The 20,527-nt window shown below is 40.4% G+C and overlaps 1 protein-coding gene across 1 annotated transcript in view; it reads left to right on the top strand.

The window, feature by feature from the left end:
- Positions 1–890, top strand: part of LOC103617652 (p53 apoptosis effector related to PMP-22) — a 16,487-nt gene extending 15,597 nt beyond the window's left edge. The window contains exon 3 of the mRNA XM_008635971.2: positions 1–890. This exon is cut by the window's left edge and continues 1,092 nt beyond it. The gene's annotated coding sequence lies outside the window, so the exon portion shown is untranslated.
- The last annotated feature ends 19,637 nt before the right edge of the window (positions 891–20,527 follow it).

Raw genomic sequence — 20,527 nt, 5'->3', positions numbered from 1 at the left:
TTTCACTACACCTCAGGAGATGTGCTGGAGCAGTGTGAGAGTAAGTATTAGTAAGTTGCTAAAAGGCCCCTTTTTTGTTCATTTGCTGTTCTTAGGTATTTTAAAAGTATGAAGTGTATACTGTCATATGTAACTGTAAAATGCATTTTAAAAACCCCTTACCATACTATATTAAAGCTCTCATACAGAAAATCACATCATAAAACATCTTCCAGCATCTTATACTCCACAGTGCCTCAAGCCTCAATATACCGCAAGCACTGAAGTATACTCAAGATGCTGCTGGTTTCTGCCTTGCTAAACCTAACTTTATAACATTCCATTTACTCTCTTAGGTGAAAAAATGGATAATATGTGATGTGGAAAAGGAGTCTCATCTACATTCTTAACTACTGAGGTTTATTAGCTTGTAACACATCTGCAATTTTGTAACTGTGTGTACTATGAAAAGCCCTGCCAAGTGTTTTTTGTTTCAACAAATAAGAGGTGGAATATTTTTTAGTTAAAACTTCTTGGTAGCTAAAATTAACAAAGGCACAGGGCTTCACCTGGCTTGTTTGGAGTTTTTTGGTTGGTTTGTTGGGTTTTTTTTAGCAGTTAACTCCATTCACTTTTATGGAGTGTCTCCTAACTTTGATCAGTAAGCGTGGGAGATGGGGAGAGTATGAACAATGGGGAGAGTACATGCAACAAGGAATAGTTAGACAAGAACATGTAAATACTTAAAAAAATACTTCCTAGCTGGAAGAAAATCCAAGTGAAATACAGTTGAGAACACAGTTTGTATAAAATGACTTACAATTCTTTGTGTAATATTATCCATTCAGGAAAAAAAATTATCATAAATATTTTCATTATGCTTATTACACCTAATAAAAAATGGTATCTATGTATTGTTTCAAAAATGAGTCTTAACTTTTGTTCTCTACTGAGAGTGGGGAAGTATGGAAGCCCCCAAAGCCTCCTCAGGCACCACCTTGGAGTACCTGAGTATGCTGGTTGGAATTTGACATTCAGCATCACAACTACAGCTTGTGTTACTCTTCAGCCCTATGCTGGCTGTCTCCTGAGGCCTTGTTCACAAGCCCATGAGAATAGTGGACACTTATGGACCACTCTGTTTGCTTGTGGGCTTATGGTGTTGAGTACCTACAGACGTGATTCTGTGCCATGATGTGCTACAGCTCATTTTGGCACGGCCGGTAACGCACTCATGTTCCCTGAGCAGGAAACCAGCACGGTCCTGCTCAGTGTGTTTACTCCAACAGATGTGGCAATCCCCTGAGGAAGCTAAAGGAAACTTAAGCAACCACTGTTTGTATTTACAGTTTCTTTTGCATTAGCTGGACACTGACAAAGCACCCCGAGGTGGGGAAAGGTGCACAAAACAAGGTTTAGGAGTGTGACTCCAACCTTGATGAGACAGCAGAACATAATTAAAAAGCAAAGAAAATCTCCAGTGATCGTCCCCCTTCCTCTCTCTTGCTGATCTCAGCAGCTTCACCACCTCCTCTCTTCCCTTCTTCTCCTCCTCCTCCTCCCTAAAAGTGCCTGAGCAGTGACAGGGCTGATGACTCTGCAGGGCACAGCCCCAGTCCCCATTCCCCACTGCCACTTTTCCCTTCCTGGGAGAGAGGAGGAACGAAGCAACTTGCTGACCCCAGCACAGCATTAGGGACTGTAGCCTGGCTCCCTGCCCCCAGCCCTCACTGGAAAGGCTTTCCCTTAAAGAACAAGGTGGGCGAGTGTGTATCCAGCAAGCAGAAGTATCACAGGCACTAGTGCTCAAGTGAAATCCTGCCTTCAGGGTAGTTTGCTTCCAGTCATGCCAGGCCAGTTCAACACAGATGCCTAGAAAAACACATCCAAAACCCTGCATCAGAAAATCAGTGAGAAGAAGGACAAAACTGTTTTACAGATGCCAGTGTTGTTTCCTGTGACTGCTGTAACAGGGGGGCATGGCAAAAACAGCATGCAAAATATGCATTCTGATAGAAAAGGAAGCTGAATCCAGGAGCCAAGGGTGTTGTCAATTTATTAGATTATTAACTATCAACTGCTAGGTTATGAACTGAATTGTTAAATTAGTCTACAATTTAAGGTCAAGTACAGCATTAACTAACAAAGTTGTTCGATTAATTTGAGCTAAGTCACAATCAGAAAGCTTGGATTTTCAAGCGAAGGAGAAATTAGACGAAGAGAAGACATCTCCTTAGTTCATCTCTGTTAGCCAGGGTTCTTGCTCCAAGTCTTGTCTATAAGAGGAAAGGGCATTTAAACACTAAGAGCAGCACAGTAAAAGACTCAAAGTTTCATTGTGTCCAATGGCAATGCTAAAGAAAGAGCAGGGAAGACCAGATGTCTGAAGCTTTTGGGAACATTAGGTCTGCTACAACAACGGAAATAAAGATGACTGCCAAAGGCATTGCTACTGTTCCTGTCAAATTAAAAATTAGGGAAACATCCTCCAACAAACATGTTTTATCTAATTCAACTTTATTACTGAAAACCAATGGAGAAATTGTGCTGAAAACAAATGAAATGTCAAGCAGCCCTACAGAGCTACAAACTGAAAAGAAATAAAGAAAATCTCCTACTGGTAAGTTAATATGTTCAATTTAATTTCTGATGTTTCTGCCAGAGCTTGAACATCTTGGTCTTTTCAATTATCTCTGCATATGTCCATATTTCACTTTCCATTTCTCAGGTACCTGCCATTTGGTCTTGAAACACCTCCTGCTTAATCAATAATTCAAATGCAATCTAGTTCGCAATTGTATTTGTTGTGCATATTTTGTTGTATGAACAAATGACAAGACTTAAGTTTTGACCCCATTGACATCACTTACAAAACATTTGTTTATTTTTTTGAGTGTAGCATTTCATTCTTGAAGTGAAAACCCTTTATTTTATATGTGTTAAGAATCAATAATATCTCTAATGGATGCTCCCTTCAGCAGCTCTGTTTACTTCTGGAATAGAACACTGGTATGGACAAGGTAAGAAAGACCTGACATATCATTTCCAAAATAAAGGACAATTCAATGTGGGTAAGATTAGCAGAATCTGGGTCATAATTAAATCACTTTTTGTTAGATGCACAACATGGTTGCATGAAAAAGAGTCGTCCTTCCTTTTGAGGCATTTCAGTTGTGTGACAGTTATTACTCCTTATAATTCAATCTCTTGGAACACTTCCTTGCACATTTCTATATTCAGTGGATTTCTCTGTGTTCTGAAGATAAATAGATTCAAGAGAATAATGAAACGAACAAGCTCCTGATAAGGGAAAAAGGTATTGGCCCATTTGCGCACTGTTAGAAAGGAGGAATCAAACCATCTTGCTAGGACAGTGATCTGAACAAATAGTTCCTTCTGGATCATATTGGAAATTCCAGGCTGAGAATTAAAAGACTGATAATAATGGGGAAAGAGAGATTAAATCAGTTGGGTCTTCCTTTATCTTGTTCCACACTGTCAAAATATTGCTTTTGCCAGAAATTTTGCTTTCAAGAAAAAATTGTCACTTTGGTGCAGCTCCATAGGAATGTCTGGGCCCCAATTTTATCTGCAAAATGCTTCAGTGCTAAGTGCCAAAATCCAAACAAGCACCTGAATAACCTTAAGGCTGCAGATGATTCTGATGGGGCCGTCAGAGCTGTTTTCATAGGTTGTTCCTTAAATGACTTGATGTATTAGGTCTCATATGCCCATCTGCACACAGTGGTTAGTTCCACAGATTTCCTGCATGTGAAGTGATGCAGTAATTCTTTTTTTTCAATTTTGCTTTTCATTTTTCATGATCAAAGTGAAAATGTGGATGTATCATAGGATTTTGCATGGTGTTGGCTGGGTGTGAGGAAAATTTACAGGAACAACTTTCAAAATAGTTTTCCTGTTTAAGATAAATGTGGTGAGATTGGATCAAACTGTCCTCTCTTGGGCAGCTTTTATGATACTTCCTTTTACTTGTGCCCTAGTTTGTCCAAGCCATCTGGTTTTTTGTAAAAACTGTTTTGTGAAAACTCACGCTAGTATCATACTGAAAAGAAATTATATTAGGTATCCATGGACAATCCATCATAAAGCACTTTAAATAGCCCTTGATTGTTCAAATGCAGATCAAACAGAGAGGAAGATGTTGTCTGTAGGATTTTTCCACAGATAGTGTAAGCCCAGAAGAAGATTCAATTAACTATTGACTGTAGACCTGGCTTACATGCCCAGCTCCCCATTTCTTACAAACTAACAGGTGCCCTAGAACTTTGCCCTCAGGGGAACATCAAACAAGTAAAATTCAAACAAGAAAAATGAAGGAAAAATATTACATAAAGTATTTATATATACACATCCATAGTGTCACAATTTAGTCCATAGCTGACCTCAACATGAATGAGGATGGACCAAAGTTGTGTGAATCACAGTTGGGGCTCTGCTGTTATTTCCAGTTTTTCATTCTTTTATTTTCCCATATGGAATTCTTCTCACCTCACCTCTGTCAAGCCTTACTGCTTTTTTTGTATCTGTCCCAATTTTACCACACCCGGTCTTAACAAGCACACACGTGCTTGCCATGCTCATATCTGAAGGATGATATTAATTCAACTAGGCTTTTATCCCTTAACCCTCTTTCTTTTCTTCTTAAATAAAAGGGCTTGAAGTAATAAAATCCTGCTGACGTTAGGAAAATTGGAAGAATGGGGATTTTCTCAGGCTGTTTTAGAATTAACCCACAAAAGAAGAAAGAAACAAGAACTGAGGTTCAAAAGAAAAACCCAGTCCAGTACAAAAAGAGTATCCCAAAATCTACTTGCAGTCTTGACAGTAAAATGGCTTGGGGTGATTAGCAGCCAAACTACCTTTATGGCTCCCTCCTTCATGTGAGTGCGTACTCCGCGTTGCCGTGCAGTTTCTCACTAGCTTCAACAAATCTTCTGGGCACTGGTTTCTGAATCCACCAGTATGCAGAGAGAGGAGCTGCCCATCGCCTCTGCCTCCTATAGCACCCAGGGAAGGGAGTTTTACGGCAGAAGCCCAAAGGACTCTTTTGGCCCTTGTATGACATGGCTGGTGTCCTCATGGCAGGATGGGATGGTTGCCCACCGGAGTGGAAAGCTTCCCTCTGTTTTAACCTACAGTTCCAAACAGGTTACTAGCAAGTTGAAGCTGCCATTTTATTCATCTGAGAGGGTTTTGTGAGCAGGCAGAGGAAGGTTAGAGATTTGGAGACTCACAGTGCTTAGCCCAAGAATTTTGTAAATTAAGAATTCACTGTGTCAAGATGTACAAGCTTCCTTAAAATACTCCCATGTATAATACACAGAAAAAGGGAGGGAACAGACACACCTATTTATCTTCATAATTGTTAGGCCTGATGCTTTGACACCACGAAATATTCTTTGGGTTAGTAACAAGAGGATGAATACAAAGAGCTGAAACTTTATGCTTTGTCCTGAGTCACAGCCACAGGTGATGATCTCCTGAGTCACCAAGTGCTGTCTCTGGCTGTTAGAGAAAATTGCTTATTATCTTGTTCATTATCTTATCCAACTCTGCTTTGCTGTCCATTTGTTACAGGAGGCTGATTTGAAAACAATCTGAGGGTCGGCCTCTGATTTCCATCCAACATGTATCACTAGCCAGAAGACAAGAGCACCTCTCCTTCTGGCACTGCCTATGGCAATACCCAGGGGCAGCATTGTCACCTCTGAGCTTTCCTCCTGCACAACTTCTTGTTTCAACTGCAAAAACTTGCATTTTGACTGCTCCATACCTTTCAAACCATCTTTCTCCAAGCAGCACACTGCTTTCCAAATCTGTGCTCCTGTCTCAGCTGCTGCCTAATATCCCATGACTGCCACAAGGGGTAATCACTGTCATCCCCAGTAGTGTCTTGGGCATCATTTAAGTTCCTCCTTTCTCTTGCTCAGCCTAGAGCACAATTATTCTGAGCTGGCCATGCAGCAGCCAGATGGGGAGCACTCTTCACTCTGGCCAGGGTGTGACCAGGCTGGAGGGGAGCCTTCCTTGTTCATCTCTGTGGCAGTGCATGCTTAAAGAGCACCTAGGCCAGCATTGCAAAAAAAAAAAAAACAAAAAAAAAAAAAAAAAAACAAAAAAAAAAAAAAAAAAACAAAAAAAAAAAAAAAAAAACAAAAAAAAAAAAAAAAAAACAAAAAAAAAAAAAAAAAAACAAAAAAAAAAAAAAAAAAACAAAAAAAAAAAAAAAAAAACAAAAAAAAAAAAAAAAAAACAAAACAAAAACAAAAACAAAAACACAAGGTTAAACCAAACTTCTTTGGATCTCCATCTGTGCAGTAAAGACAAGTAAGGGCACAAGAACTGTTTGCTAAAGCTCTTTTTGCAGTGGTGGACTTGAAATGACATGTTCTGCCTTCACCTCCCAAGCTCCTCAGGGCATTTAGGAACCATGAGTCCTTTAAAGGTTCAAAGGAAGTGGAAAGAATTCTTCTCCTCATACACTTCCACCTCCTCCCAGTGAAGCAACTCAAAGGTTGCTCTGGAACCTCCAACAGGAATGTAACTAACACAAAAAATCAAACCAAAATAGTTCAGAGGAGGAAAGGTGGCTTCAGGCATCGTAGTGGACTATCACCTCCTAAATATAATATTAGTTTACACAGAATATTGCACAGATCATATACAGTGTATGCTTCGGAAAAGGATGGTTTGTTCTAGTGTAGTAAACATTGCTACAGGTGGTGTACCAGCTTGGATTAGTATTGGAAATTAGGCTTGATATTTATAAACCTTGTGTCATCAAAGTGGTTTCAGCCTGAGCTGTGTTTGTTTGTAGCTTACTGCATAAAAAACCTCAGAAATCTGATATCAATTTTGTCTAAATGATTGATTCTTTAGGGCATTTTTGGTTTTCTTTTTATTTAGCTTACTTTCATGGACATCGTCCCAAAACAAAATACCTATTTCACCTTCCTTTTCCTGGTGTATTTTTCTCCAGATTTTAGAATAATAAATTTTCAAAATGAAAAATTTGTATTTTCTTTCAAAGCATGTAGGCATGACATTTTAGGTATTTAATTTTTATTTTCCAGTGCATGAAAATATTCATAAATGACAAATTTGAGAGTTTAAAGAGATCAGAGAAGCTGAGATCTGATTTGCTTTGTAATGAGCAATCTATTTGCCCCTGAACTGGCCTGGTTCTATTGTAAATGCAGTAGCTGCTTTGCTATTAAAAACAGTAGTACGGCTTATGTAAAGCTAATGTAATCCAAAGAGATTCTTTCTTTCAAGTCACCATCCAAACAGAAAGGCTGGCTTTGAAGGTTATCAGATGAGAGATCACAGAGGACTGAGCCAAGCTACAGGGCTTGTACGAGGGCTCCTCCGCACTTACTCTCCTGGTTTTGAGAGTCCCTGCCAAGTCAAACACAAACATAAAGACTTTTTGACAGCCTGTGAAAAACATTTTGAAGGCAGAGAAATGCCAAATAACACAGTACCTCTGCCTTATGCTCCTGCCACTAAAAATGTGACCTGTGCCTTGCTACAGCTCTACAGGTGTTTTAGTTTTCTAATGTAAGGGTGCTTCATTTTATGTGTATTAATATAATGAAAATGTAGGCTGGCCTAGCAATAAAAAAAACGAATGAACTAATATGCAGGGGATGTTCAAAAAGGGAGTGCTTGTGTTGCCAGTCTCACAGAACTTTATCATCATGCTTCCTTCTTCCCCCATGGCTGTGGTAAGCAGGACTATTATGCACCTCTTGCAAGCAAAAAAATATATGAATTAATATCCCTCAGAGGGCAATTCCCATCAGGCTTTGGGACTGACAAAATACTATATAGATGCAAATAGTAGGCACCTAGAACATCTACTCACATGAAATTAATCTCAGCATGGAGCAGTTGGTCTGGGCAACAGAAAGGCTCTCTTCCAGCTTTAGGGCAGCCAGTGTATTTCTACTGTCACAAGAGATTAGGAAATACACTGTGCTGTCCTAAGGAGCTGAATCAGCAAAAAACCCTGGGCTGAGACGCTGCTGATGAGACATTCAGTATCAGTTCTTGGGTAGAAAATGCCCCTCGGGCTAGGGCTGGGCTGCTCCGAACCTCCTTGGCAAGGAGACAGGAGGCACAGTCATCCAGCACTTGGTTCTGGGGAGCAGCTCCTCTGCAATCGCTTGAGGGCAGTGAGAGAGTTGGCAGAGAAGCCATCACAGCACCGAAATTAAATTTACAGGCTGCTTTCCCATGGCTGTGCTGGGACATAGCAGGGTGCTTTATAATTATGCTTTAGGAGCCTCCGCCCTCTTGCCCTAATTTCCAATTAAAGTTGTACCCTTCCCAGTAAAGATTGCAAACATCCTACAAATGGGGAGGAGGCCAGGAAGGACCATTCTGTGTAGATTGGTAGCAACCTGCAGAAATTATGCCACAACCAGCAGCTACTCAGCCTCGTCACCCGATAAATTTTCTCTTCTAGACTTACTGATGGTGTATTAAAAGCCAAAAGGAAAAATGGACAACAAGTGGAATGGAAATGTGGTGGGAACAAAAAGAGGGGGAAAATAGACGAGGCAGCAAAGTAGTGGAAAAACTGCAATGCTTCAGTCTGGATGCTATTCCTATGGTCAGCCAACTGTGACTGTCTAGAGTGAAGTGCTAGGCTAGATGTGTCAGCAAGAGATACTCTTTTACTAGTTTGTTTTCCTAACTAGTTTGTTTCCTAGATGTTAGACAGTGTCTTCTCCTCTGTTTACCCATACCTCATCCTAGGTGACCCAGATACGGCACCTAGAAACCAATGTTGTTCATTAATCTTGATCTTTTGAAAGGTAGAACATAGAAACTCTACAACTAATAGCATTTTAAAATACTTCTCATTTAAGTTTTGTGGACAGTCTCCTAGTTTTTATAAACCACTGCAAGTTTTTATATATATTTTTCAAGTGCTGGCAACTTCTGATTCAGATTTAGAATGTGCAAGACCTACATTTTCATCTCCAAAAGTTTGTCAATAGAAATTTCGTGGTGGCTTTAAATGACCAGTAAACTGCTCTGAATGCCAAATGGCACAGAGGAAATGTGTGGTTAGACTTGTGATGGAGGCTGGCAGCACCTGCTTTAACGAGGAAGAAAGGTATACGCAGATGCTATGAACCCTCTGTTTTACCACATCTGAACAGGTCTTCCTCCCGTCATGGGTTATATTAGTCAGTAGGTTGCAGCTGTGAAGGAAACATCTCTTACCCAACACACAGATCTTCCTCTGACATTCTCTCCTCCTCCCCCTCCTCATTTGCCTCCTCATTTGCCCACAACTCTGCAGTGTCCATTCTTTTCATGTGGGTTTAAATTAAGGAAAGACCATAATCTCATGAGTGGCATTCAAAGCCACAACTTTGCCCATTGTAATAATAATAATAATTTAATATCTCCTATAAGATGTTAAGAGGATGTTTCTCTCTTCCCCTGTGTAATAAAGAGTTTCCTTTTAACTTTAATAGTCCTTGTTCCATCATCCATGACTAGCAGAATATGTTATTATCAAAAATATAATTTATATAATTAGAGATTTATGGGCTTATATTGAACCCTTTACCAGCCTGCTTCCGTTTCTAGACATTGCAGTTTTCTTGTTTGTTTTTGCAGCTGATAAGAGCCTGTGTGGCCACTAAACCTGAAAATGAAAAAAAAAATCATATAGAAACCTTTCCCACTGGAAAAAGCAGATCTGGACAAAATAAGACTGTAAGGCTTGATTTGCGGACTTAGGCACTTAATTATTATATTCCTTTCATTCTTGTAGAACAACAAAAGCAATGCTTAATGAGATGACATTTTTGATCTTATCAAAATAAAAGGATTTATGAAAATCACTTCAGTAAACCCTTAGTTTATAATTCTAAATAACTTTTCCTAGACATTTTTTAGATTTAGCTCAAAGCAGATGGAAATATAAAGCCATTAAAACATAAATTGTAGAAAAGAAATTTCTTCATTGACCACTGTCAATAAATGTAATTTTTAGGGATCAGTTTTATGGAAGTTTTGATTCTGGTGAATAACCATGACTTAGTTATCATTAAAGAACTTCTGTACAGGCAGAAAGATAAGTGAGTAAATGTGGAAAAGATAAATGTTTTTGCAGTTAGATGTTATAAAATGAAAAAGTGGAAGAAATGTCCATCCTGAAGGGACTGTGAATGTTCTGTCCATTTGAAGAGTACCAAAAGTTGAGCTCTGTCGGTGGGGCTGCAGCCTCTTTGTGTAGGTCAGACACTGCCTTAATGCAAAGCTGTGCTCAGCACTGTCTGCACTGCTTACACCTGGCACATCGGACTCCTTAGGTCTAGATGAGGAAAAGCCTTGGGACAAGGCTGTGGGGGACACACAGCTGGATCCAGAGACAAAGCTGAATCCAGATCCACCTCTTTCTTCGGAGCAGGAGGTGTTGCAACATGACCGACGCGGCTGCTGTTGCTGAAGATACCATGTTGTGTGTGAAGTACTGGCTTCTTCTTCAGTCCAGGGTGGCATCCATGACATCTCCTTTGCTCCTTGTGTAGTACAAGATGGATTACAAGCAAAGGGAAGACTATTAATTGTATAATTAGCAAATTATGTATGTTGAAATGTTACTAATTTAGTAAGGGCTTTTATAGCAGCACAAACAAGGAGCCATTTCTCACATAAAAGACAAAGTTTTTGCTCATAGCTCTTCAGGAGTTATTAATGTTAAAGCTTTTTCAAGCTACCCTGGACTAAAAAGCAGACAGAGTAATTATCAGCTGCTCTAACTGGAAATCTTTCAGCCATCAATCAAGGAAGATGTGGGAGCAAAGGACAAATGCACATGCTCAAGGCAAGAGTCATTCCAGTTCAATGAGTTAATATTAACCTACATTTTTGTCTGTTCTTGTCTGATTACACTTGAAGTCCTCTGAGAGCAGAAACTCAGTATAACTTGTCCTTCCAAAAAATTACTTTTCCTAGGTATCCTAGTGAAGAAAACCCTGAAACCACATAGAAATGGTAAAAAGGATAAAGAGTTACTTTTTTCTGTTTTTTTTTTTTTACTTTTTTCTCCCCCAGAAAACACAGAGTGACTGTGACTGGTCAGGTCAGTAAGTGAACTACAGAAGAAGCAAGTGATGCTGAGGAGGAGGCCATACTGAGAGTTTTTTTAAAGAAAAATGTGACAGTGAGGGAGCAGCTCAAAAAGAGTTTGAAATGGCAGCTAACCCTGATGTGAAATGCCAAAATTCCAAGTACCGCAAGGGTTTGCTCTTCATGTTTTTTTCAATTACATCTTATTACTGCTGTAGCTAGTGATTTATGTGGGTGCACTGTGGGGAAAGATTTTAGTGAGCTGCATGTGCAAACTGGGCTTTCAGCGTCATAGTTTTCTTCAGGAACGTCATCATCCTTCAGCAGTTTGTTGTGGTGAGGGTTTAGGAGGAAAGAGAACCTACACGGGGTTGACCTTAGCTGTCATTTTATTGAGTGGGAGCCTCAATTTTACCTACACATGGATATGAGGGATGAACAGAAAAGCATGTCTAATAACCCAGTGACTGCACGAACAGAGTGCTGGAATCCTCCACTGCCACTTACCTCCTCCAAATATGTGTTTCTATGTAAAATAGGGATAACCACCTTTTGCAGAGGATGCATATGTGAAAGGTACACTGAAACTGTGGATGTTTTTGAATTTAACTGAGTTCTAAAGCTGGCAAACAATTTGAGCCTGTTGTTCCTCGGGATGCCAATGCAGCCACTCCTCAAATGCAACACCCAAGGCAACAAAACCAACAACCTGATCGGAAAAGAAAGGAAGAAGCTGCTTTCCTTCCTCTTAGTCCTCTCAGTCCTCTCTGTCCTCACATCCCAATTTGCTTGTCAGACACCAATAGAAGCAGATGAAACAATACTGCCTTTCATGTCCTTTCCCATGCTTTAGAGAGAGCAATTGTGACAGCTCAAAATAACTTCATTAAAAGCATATTCAAAATAGCAAGAATATTTTAAATATTTCAACTTTTCTGGCTGATTCTGAGCTGTGTGCAAGCTGTTTGGGAGTTGTATATGTTCTAGCAGAAACCAGCATCACTTTTTTTTGCAGACCTGGTTAAAAGTTCAAGCTCTTTATACTAGAGAGGTTCTACCCCTCTGTGATCAGCAGCAGTGGTACAGTGCCCCAAGCACACCAAAATAACAATCTTAATGGCATTAGCACTGCTAGTGTTGTCAATCCCCTCCCAGTTTATGGCACAGCAGTGATTATCCCGGATGTCTTGGAAGCTGTGGTGTGGCAGATGTTGGTTTGCTCTGGTAACTGAGCAACATGTTGCTGCTGCATGGGGGGATGATGAATCATGAGGGTGTTGTTCAGGCGTAGCAGGGTTTGGCTTGGGGAAAGCACTAAAAAAGGAAGCCTAACAGATCTTGTACAAATCCAAGAAAACACTAGTGTTGTCATGGTCCAGGTCAGGGACCAGCCTGTGCAATAAATTGCAGTCTATTCACAGGAAAAATCCCCTGGCTTCGCAGCCAGAGGTGCCAGGTAGCCAGGTAGTGACCAGAAAACAAATTATATTGTGTGTGTGTGGGGATGAACATAGAGAGACTAACAGGCTCCAGCCAACAGCTTTTGGCAGAACAGTGTCTTTAGTGGGTTTTAGGGCTTCTGCAAGAATTAGAAGCTGTGAATTTAGTACTAAATTGAGAAACATATGCAGGTTTAAAGAATGGATTATTTTAATCATTTTTTCTTTTAACTTTAAACAGATTTATGAGAGTTTAATATTCCATAGTAAGCATTATGCAAATATTCCTATTCCCTGCTAATAAAACAGGAAATAATGAATGGTGGGGCTGTCTCAGTTACACAGCGTGGTAAGTCTGACAGATAAACAAGCAAACCAACCCATGAAACGCAATTTTTGCATGATTATGTGTATAAATCTATAATTTCACTAATAGAAAGCTGTGCAAATAGCAATACATTTGGTTCGGGTTATATGTGAGCTGTGGCAGACCTCTTCAACATGGAGGTGAGAAAGTAAAAGGTGAGAAAGTAAAAGTAGCTGACTGAAAACTTGTCCTTTATAGCAGATATCAGGGGCTATATCTCAAAACACTAATTTTATTGTTCCTTTTTAAACATAAATCAACCTTGGCTGAGTTTGAGCCCAGACATTTAGAAATTCCTGTTCTAAATTGAGCTTGCTTGAACCATAAGGATTTCTGTTCACATCGGAAACTGTCTGATTCGCAAGTGTTCTCATTTGTCAGTATTAGAAAAATACTTTGCATCATAAAAATGAGATGAGAGTAGAGTTCTTGCTTTCCCAGAACCTGGTAGTGGCTGGGACAGTCTTTCAAACCTGCAGAGACGGATCTCCTTCCAATTAAATTTCTTCTTACTCCCTTCTCTTGTTGTCATTTCCTCCTGCCATAGGTTATACCTCACCAATCTGCCAGCAGAGTGACTTGTCTTAGTGCTCCTTACCTTGTTTCAAACACAATCAGTTGAAATATTTCAAACTTTTTTCCACCAAGTCTTTAATTTCCTCCGATTTGCATGAATTAGCTTTGTTGATTAACAGTGACGTGAGTTAGAAAATGCTTTTGCAATTGTGATGTTAACAGAACAGCTGTGAAAGAAAAAAGTAGCTGAGAATCACTTTTTCTGCTGTCACTGGACACAGAAGAGAACCCCTGTCATTGCACTATGAAATGCATCTCTGAAAGCTTCTCTAGCTGGGCCCTATCATGTTTTCATCAAGGTCTTTGGCAAGCCCTTCTTCAGAAGTATGTGAATGTGATTATATTTTTCAAACTACACTTAATTCTTTATCTGATTCCTTCAAAATCCCGCAGACCTCCTTTAGAAACACTTCTATAAAGTGACAATATAAATCAATTCTCTGTAGCCCACACATGCAGCTCATTCTCCATTAATGCTTTCTCTGGTTTCAAAGGACAAATCCATTGCACCCTGGGGAAAAATAAAGATACAAGAACATTTAAATGGTCAAGATATTTCCAACTGGGCACGCAAGTTATCTACAGGAGCTCAGGGTCTTCTGGCTTTGTCAGTATTCATAACAGATAACCCAAACTAACAAAGCAAAGCCAAGGCCTTTTGTCTATATTAATATTCTAAGTTCTATGTTGAGTACAACAAATCTGTATTTTGTTTTGGGACTCTATCATTCTAGGAAAAAATCTCCTTTGATGCAGAGAGCCAAAATCAAAATTGTTTTCCACAAGTCCCAAAACCACAAATGGAGTTAATTGATTGGCACTATCAGGAGGAAGGACATGACTGAGCTGAAGCAACCTTTCTACCTTTCTCCTTTCTTAAATCAGGAGTTGGAACACACTACTAAAGCCATGTTGGCAAAGATTGCATCATTGCTTCTTATGCTGTACCTGCTGGTAAACAAAGGCAGGATTGTGTCTTCCACCACCACTGTCAGCTGGGTGCATTTCATGTGAAATAAATGCGAGGAAACATGAAAATAAGGAAAGTTAGGAAGAGACCTTTGACATAGATCTGAGACAAAAATTTAGACAGGTGCAGTGCAGCCTCCTTTGACAGTCAATAAGTTTCTAATCATCAGAGTGTGAGGAAAATCATCTCCCCTGAGGGAGTGAGCCCTGCTTGAGCAACTTTGGCATCAATATCTGAGAGAGGTTAACCAATCTATATGTCTGTCTCATTTTTTCTTAATTCATGTGTCAATGTTAGTGATCTCAGATTTCAAGGCTGTAAGGGACTCACCACTACAGTCTTGCCTCTTGCAAGACACAACAAATAATGTTATTTTTTAATGAGCAAAATATCAATACTGCCAAACTCAGCCTTTATAATGAGATCACTTTTTCAACTTTTAAATGCTTACTCTTTTTAAGAATTAATAGAACAAAATAAACCAAAACAAAATGAAGCAAACCCTCTTTGCTTGTTCCAATCCCTGAATCATCTTAAGGTGGGAAGAAAATGCAGCTCAAACTTCACAGCTTTTTTCCATACTGCTGAGTTGGGATCAGCTTGAGACTGAGCTCTCACAGAGGTCTGGGCCTTACAATTAAATGCTTTGCTGAGACCTCTTGACCCAGAGAAGCCCGCATAGGCCCAGGATTTCCTCTCCTGGAACAAGCTGGGGGTGACACTCTGAGGATCAGGAACTGCCGGGAAGGAGGGATGAGTCTCCATTTGTTCAGTAAGGAAGGCAGTCGTTAGCCTCCAGCAGACCTTGGGCACAGAAGGCCTGTAAAACAAAGCAAGAGCTGAAAATATTTTGTTTCAGTGCCTTCACTGGGAAAATTTTAACAAGTCACAGACTTGTCCTCTTTGTTATCTAAAGTCATAAGGCATAAGACTAGAATAAATTTTTTCTCCAAGAGATGAAAAGGCTGAGCTCAATGGGGTGTAAAGCAAAGAACTGAAGCATTCTTGCTTGTATCTCTAGTCTTGTATCCCTGAGAGCCAGCGACATTGCTGGATTCCAGCACAGCCATCTCTACAGTGCTCCCCACCAGCTGAGGAAGCCTACTTCAACCAGGCTGCCGGGAAGCACAGCAGTGCTAACTCCTGGGGGTTAGCATGTAAATGGCTCTGCATCTGTGGCCCCTGCAGCTCCTTGCAGGCCTCTTCCCAGTGAAAGTGAATTGCAAACTCCCCTCTGACCACATTTTATGGATGGCAGCTCAATGGCTCATTAAAATCTCCCTCTCCAGAGAGGATGTGATCCTGCCTTCTGCAGCCAGACCTCCATAATGTGACTGAAATTAATCCTGCAGCCCCAGTCATGGCACAGGAGCTCTTTACTTTCGTTCTTTGTTTTACACCCCATTGAGCTCAACCAATCTTATGGATAGAATTTCCCATTCATTCTGCAAAAAATATCCCCCCAAACCCACTCAGTCCCCCCTGCCATGGATATTACAGTTAGTAGGGGACAGTGCACACAAGAAAAAGAATTCACTGCAGCATTCAGAAAGGCTACCAACACTTAGTGGCACTGCTACCACCTGCCAGTGGTACAAGCCACCTTCAGGTACAAACTTGTTATTAAACAGGCCTACAAGCCAACCTTCCGCTGCTGTAACAGACTACCAACAGACCTATTCCACTTAGTGTAGATTTTTATTTTATGGCACAAAAATAGCCAAAAACCAGGGTTTAGAAGCACTTTTCACTAGGAAGACCATCACAAGTTCAGCTCCAGCTTACCATGCTCTGGAGTTCTTTGAAGTTTATCCTAAACAAATCCAAGTAAACAATAATTAGCTGTGCATGGGTGTGGGTCTTAATCAGAAGGCACAAAGGATTCATATTTATTAATCCTCTTGTACCAGGCAGGTTTATCTTCCTGGTAGAAAAGTTTCAGGATTTTTAAAGGCTCTCCTAAAAATATCTCACAAGACTCTCAAGGATCTTACCCTTTTGAAACTGCTCAGGAAGAGGCAGTCTGCTTTGTAGATTGAGTGCAACAGCCAGAATAGTAGCCTCTAAAGTTAACTTTGAGGTGTGAATGATCTGCTTTGGGAATTTTGCTCAGTTTTGTTTTGCTATTTTTTAACGTTTTGATTTGCTTGTTCAAACCATGAGAGTAGCTTGAGCCTTTCCAGATCTGTGGCAAGCAGGGAGGACTTTGCCCTTGTAACAGCATTTTGCAAGTAAGAAGTTAGTTATTGTGTAGGAAAAATAATAATTTGTTCTGTAAACCTGTAACAACTTTAAAATTGATTGGTGAGTCATCCCATGTGAAACTCAAGGATCACAACTTAGTTTTTGATGAGGTGGCTGGTTGATTTCTGAATTTATATGTTTCTCAGTTTTTTGACTTGGAAAGCAACCTTAGCTTTCTCTATTATTAGTGGCTACATTGACCTGTTTTTATTTCATTTCTGGAGACTTAGTTTTTGTAGTAAGGAGGCTGTAATCCCTGCCAGGGATTATCTGGCAAACTATAAGCATCTGCTCTCAGCTCATTTCCTCAATGGACAGGGCCAGTTAGACCTTGTGGCTATAAAGGTGTGCTGGTTTTTGGAAAGAAGGGCTGTAACCATTAGTGCAGATGGTCTGATGGTCTTAGAGAGCCTTTTAAGACCCTCAGCGCCAGCATTTAAAAATTTAGTTGGAAATCTGGAAAAATTCCTAGAAGGTTCCAGTAGCCATTCATTACTGAACTGTCTTATATCCCTTTTGGCATTAAACTGAAGCAATGTTGGATCAAGAACTTGAAATAAGCGCATTGAAATAAGCATTTCACATGGATAAGGCTGAAATTCAGTCTAAGACATTTGTATGTCTCTTGTTCATTTGTTTATTTTGAAGCTGATCATAGTGTATGAGTTGACATAAGAGAAGAAAAGATTTCTTTGAAAATAAGAGAGAAAAGGTGGATTTTTAAACAGAGATTTGTAAATGTTTCCCATTCTTTTTTAAGACAATTGGGCTCCCAGTTCCCTTCAGATCCTTTGAGAAACCTGCCTCCATTGCTACAATTTTAGAACATTCCTATATAAAATTTGGGCTATCTGAATTTTAACTGTCTTCTAAGCTCTAAATATTCCATTCACCTGCTCTAACAGAAAGTTTTAACCTTATTCCATGGACATATTCCTGAAAGGGCTTACACTGAGTTTTTAATAAGAAACGTAGAAGACTCAATGGTATGATGAGTTTGAAGTTTAGTAGTAAATTTGGTAAACAGTTCAGATTTCATTGTTCTATAAGATGGAATTAATTCCTTGTCTGTAAACAAAATCACTTCTTCCCCCATATAGGAAGGGATGAAGAAAACGTTGTAGTGACAGCATTGGCTTCTCTGCTTCCTGTGGCAGCAGATGATTTTTGTTCTGTGCCCAGGTTGCCGGTCCCATGACCTGAGGGCTTTTTGAACATGAACATGGTGATCAAGAAAGTTGAAATTTCCCAGAGGCCTAAAATCTGCAAACAGAGCTGTTGTGAGTAAAATGTCTAAATTTGGTCTCATATTTTCCACACTCAAGCACACAGCAAAACCTCAGCTGATTTGAGCCAGAAGCAGACCCTACACAGAGAGCTGTGATATCATCAATCAACTGTTTAGACAGAGAAATGTACAGAAATCGCCATATCCATATATTCTCTGACACATTTCCCAGTGTAGGATTCTGCTCAAAAGTGCTAGACACTCAGATTGAAAACAAGGCTCAATTGTCAATTCTCAAGTTGTTGACAGTGAATCATTTAATGGACTGACCAAGTCCTGTCATCATGTGCCACTTGGTGGGCACGTGTCCACATGTTTAAAAGATTCACACATTTGCAACAGGTGAGAGCATTGTTTCCCTCCTTCATGTCACATTAAAATGACACTGTTTGCACATTTAGAGCTATTGGGAGAGCTGTCTGCACTATTTTTTCAGAGGAAGAAATGTGGTTTATGTAGTTCAGTGTCACTGAGGTGAAATAACACAAGTAAAAATCATAGAATCATAGAGTGGGTTCGACATAGATCTGTTGGAGCAGGTCCAGAGGAGGGACATGAAGGTGATCAAAAGGCTGGAGCACCTCTCCTTGGAGGAAAGGCTGAGAGAGCTGGGGTTGTTCAGCCTGGAGAAGGCTCCAGGGACACCTCACTGGGGCTTTCCAGCAGTTAAAGGAAGCTTGTAAAAAAGAGGCAGAGCAACTTTTTACATGGGCATGTAGTGCTAGGACAAGGTGTGGGGTGGTTTTAAACACTGCATCTCTCTGCCAGATGGCACTTATGCTCCCTCCTGAGGTGGGGACACTGAGGAAGAATAAAGGTAAATAAAACAGCAAAGAAAGAGATGGAAGGGATGTGCCCTTGTCTCAGAGATTAGCATGCCTTGCATGTCTTAGGGAAGACCTAAATTCTATCTTTTCTCTAAATGCTGCTTATACATTTAAGGATTGGTACATAGACCTGATTATGTGGATATGTTTGTGTTCATGGACAGCGGTGGCAATAATCCAGTTTCCTGGTTTTCCCCCTTCTCTGCCACATGAGCATCTTCATCACTGTGCCACAGAATTGTGCTACCTCTGTAGACCAGTGGGATATGAAGTCATGAGACTCAGTGTGAGAAAAAGTGCTATGGCCATGTATTTTGTGGGTGACAGCTGAACCTCTGGCTCCCTGGGCCTTGTGACAACTCTGCCTGCTGGAACCTGTCAAAAAACAAGGCACTTATGGTATTTAGAAACCTTCAGGAATAGAGAGCAGCTGAACAGGAGTTTGCTTATCTGAACATGTGTGCTTCATTCTGATAATGCACCATTTATTACCTATGTCTTTTCATTATCTCCATCTTTCTACCCAATATTGAAGAGAGTGAGGAGAATATTTATGAGTAAACTGCAGGCATAAGCACACTGAAAGGCTGCAAAAGCACAGACATCAGAATAAAATTACTTAACATGTCACGCTCCCTGAGTTAGGGATAGTTACCTAAGTGATTCCATTCCAACCAATGCAAGAACAACATTAATCATGTCTAACTATACAATTTCAGGTTGGCTCCTGTCCAGTTACTGAAAATCTTAACCATGTCATAACTCCATTCTGATTATTTGTTGCTTGGGGAATCAGCTTCAGGTCCCCCAGAGGCACAAAAGAAGCATGAGCAAACACTGTCAGGCACTATCTTTATTCTAAAAGCACTTTAAGAACCATGATGGAGATCTCCATCTCTGTTGGATACATCCTTTCTCCTGGAGCAGGTGTCTTCTTCAGCTACTGCCTCTGCCCTGGAGCTCTGTGCTAGCCCTCAGGCAAGGCGATGGTACCATTTCTGCCAAGTCCACAAACAAAAGCCATTGACTTGGGAAGAAGAGTCACTGCTTGCGTGCTTGCAGGAGAGGCAGTGAGCTGTTAGAGACCCATGTTTATGGCTGATTAACAAATTGTGTGGTAAGGCAGCATGGCATTAAGGAGTTAATCACAATGAGGCAGAGATTAATATCTAATTGTAGCAACTCCAGGCAGTTTGCTTCCACTGGTTTAGTGACAGAGTGACTCTGCCAACTGGAGCCATGTGAAGCCTGCTCCACCCAAGCTGGGGTGGTTTCAGACAGAAAGCACCTGTCAATCTGCCCATCCTGCCTTGCTGCATGCACAGAAAGAAGAAACCATGTACAGCTCTCCATCTCCTAAGCTCCTCTGCACTGAGGCAATTACCCATGATTATATGCTTGATGGAAGCTGATGTCTCCTCAAATTGGTCAGGCATGCTCACAGGTTGAAGAAAAGATGAAGTGGCTCAGTGATTTGAGATTAGTTTCTGTCTCCCTTTGTTGGAGCCATATTCACAGCACACTGCCTCACCCCTGTGCAGGAGAGAGAACAAGATCAAAGGGATTCATACACAGACTTGCAATTCCACACGGAAATACTGTTTCCTCATCTCACTTTTCTGCCAGTCACACTCCACTGCCCTAACTCTGGAGTAAGGCCAGATTTGGGAAAGGAACAAGGTGGCCTGGATTTGGCACTGGGGATTAATTTTGTACCAC

The sequence above is a fragment of the Corvus brachyrhynchos genome, unplaced genomic scaffold (genome assembly GCF_000691975.1).
Source record: "Corvus brachyrhynchos isolate BGI_N302 unplaced genomic scaffold, ASM69197v1 scaffold6, whole genome shotgun sequence".
NCBI classification, from domain to species: domain Eukaryota; kingdom Metazoa; phylum Chordata; class Aves; order Passeriformes; family Corvidae; genus Corvus; species Corvus brachyrhynchos.
This window is presented reverse-complemented; position numbering and strand designations above follow the sequence as displayed.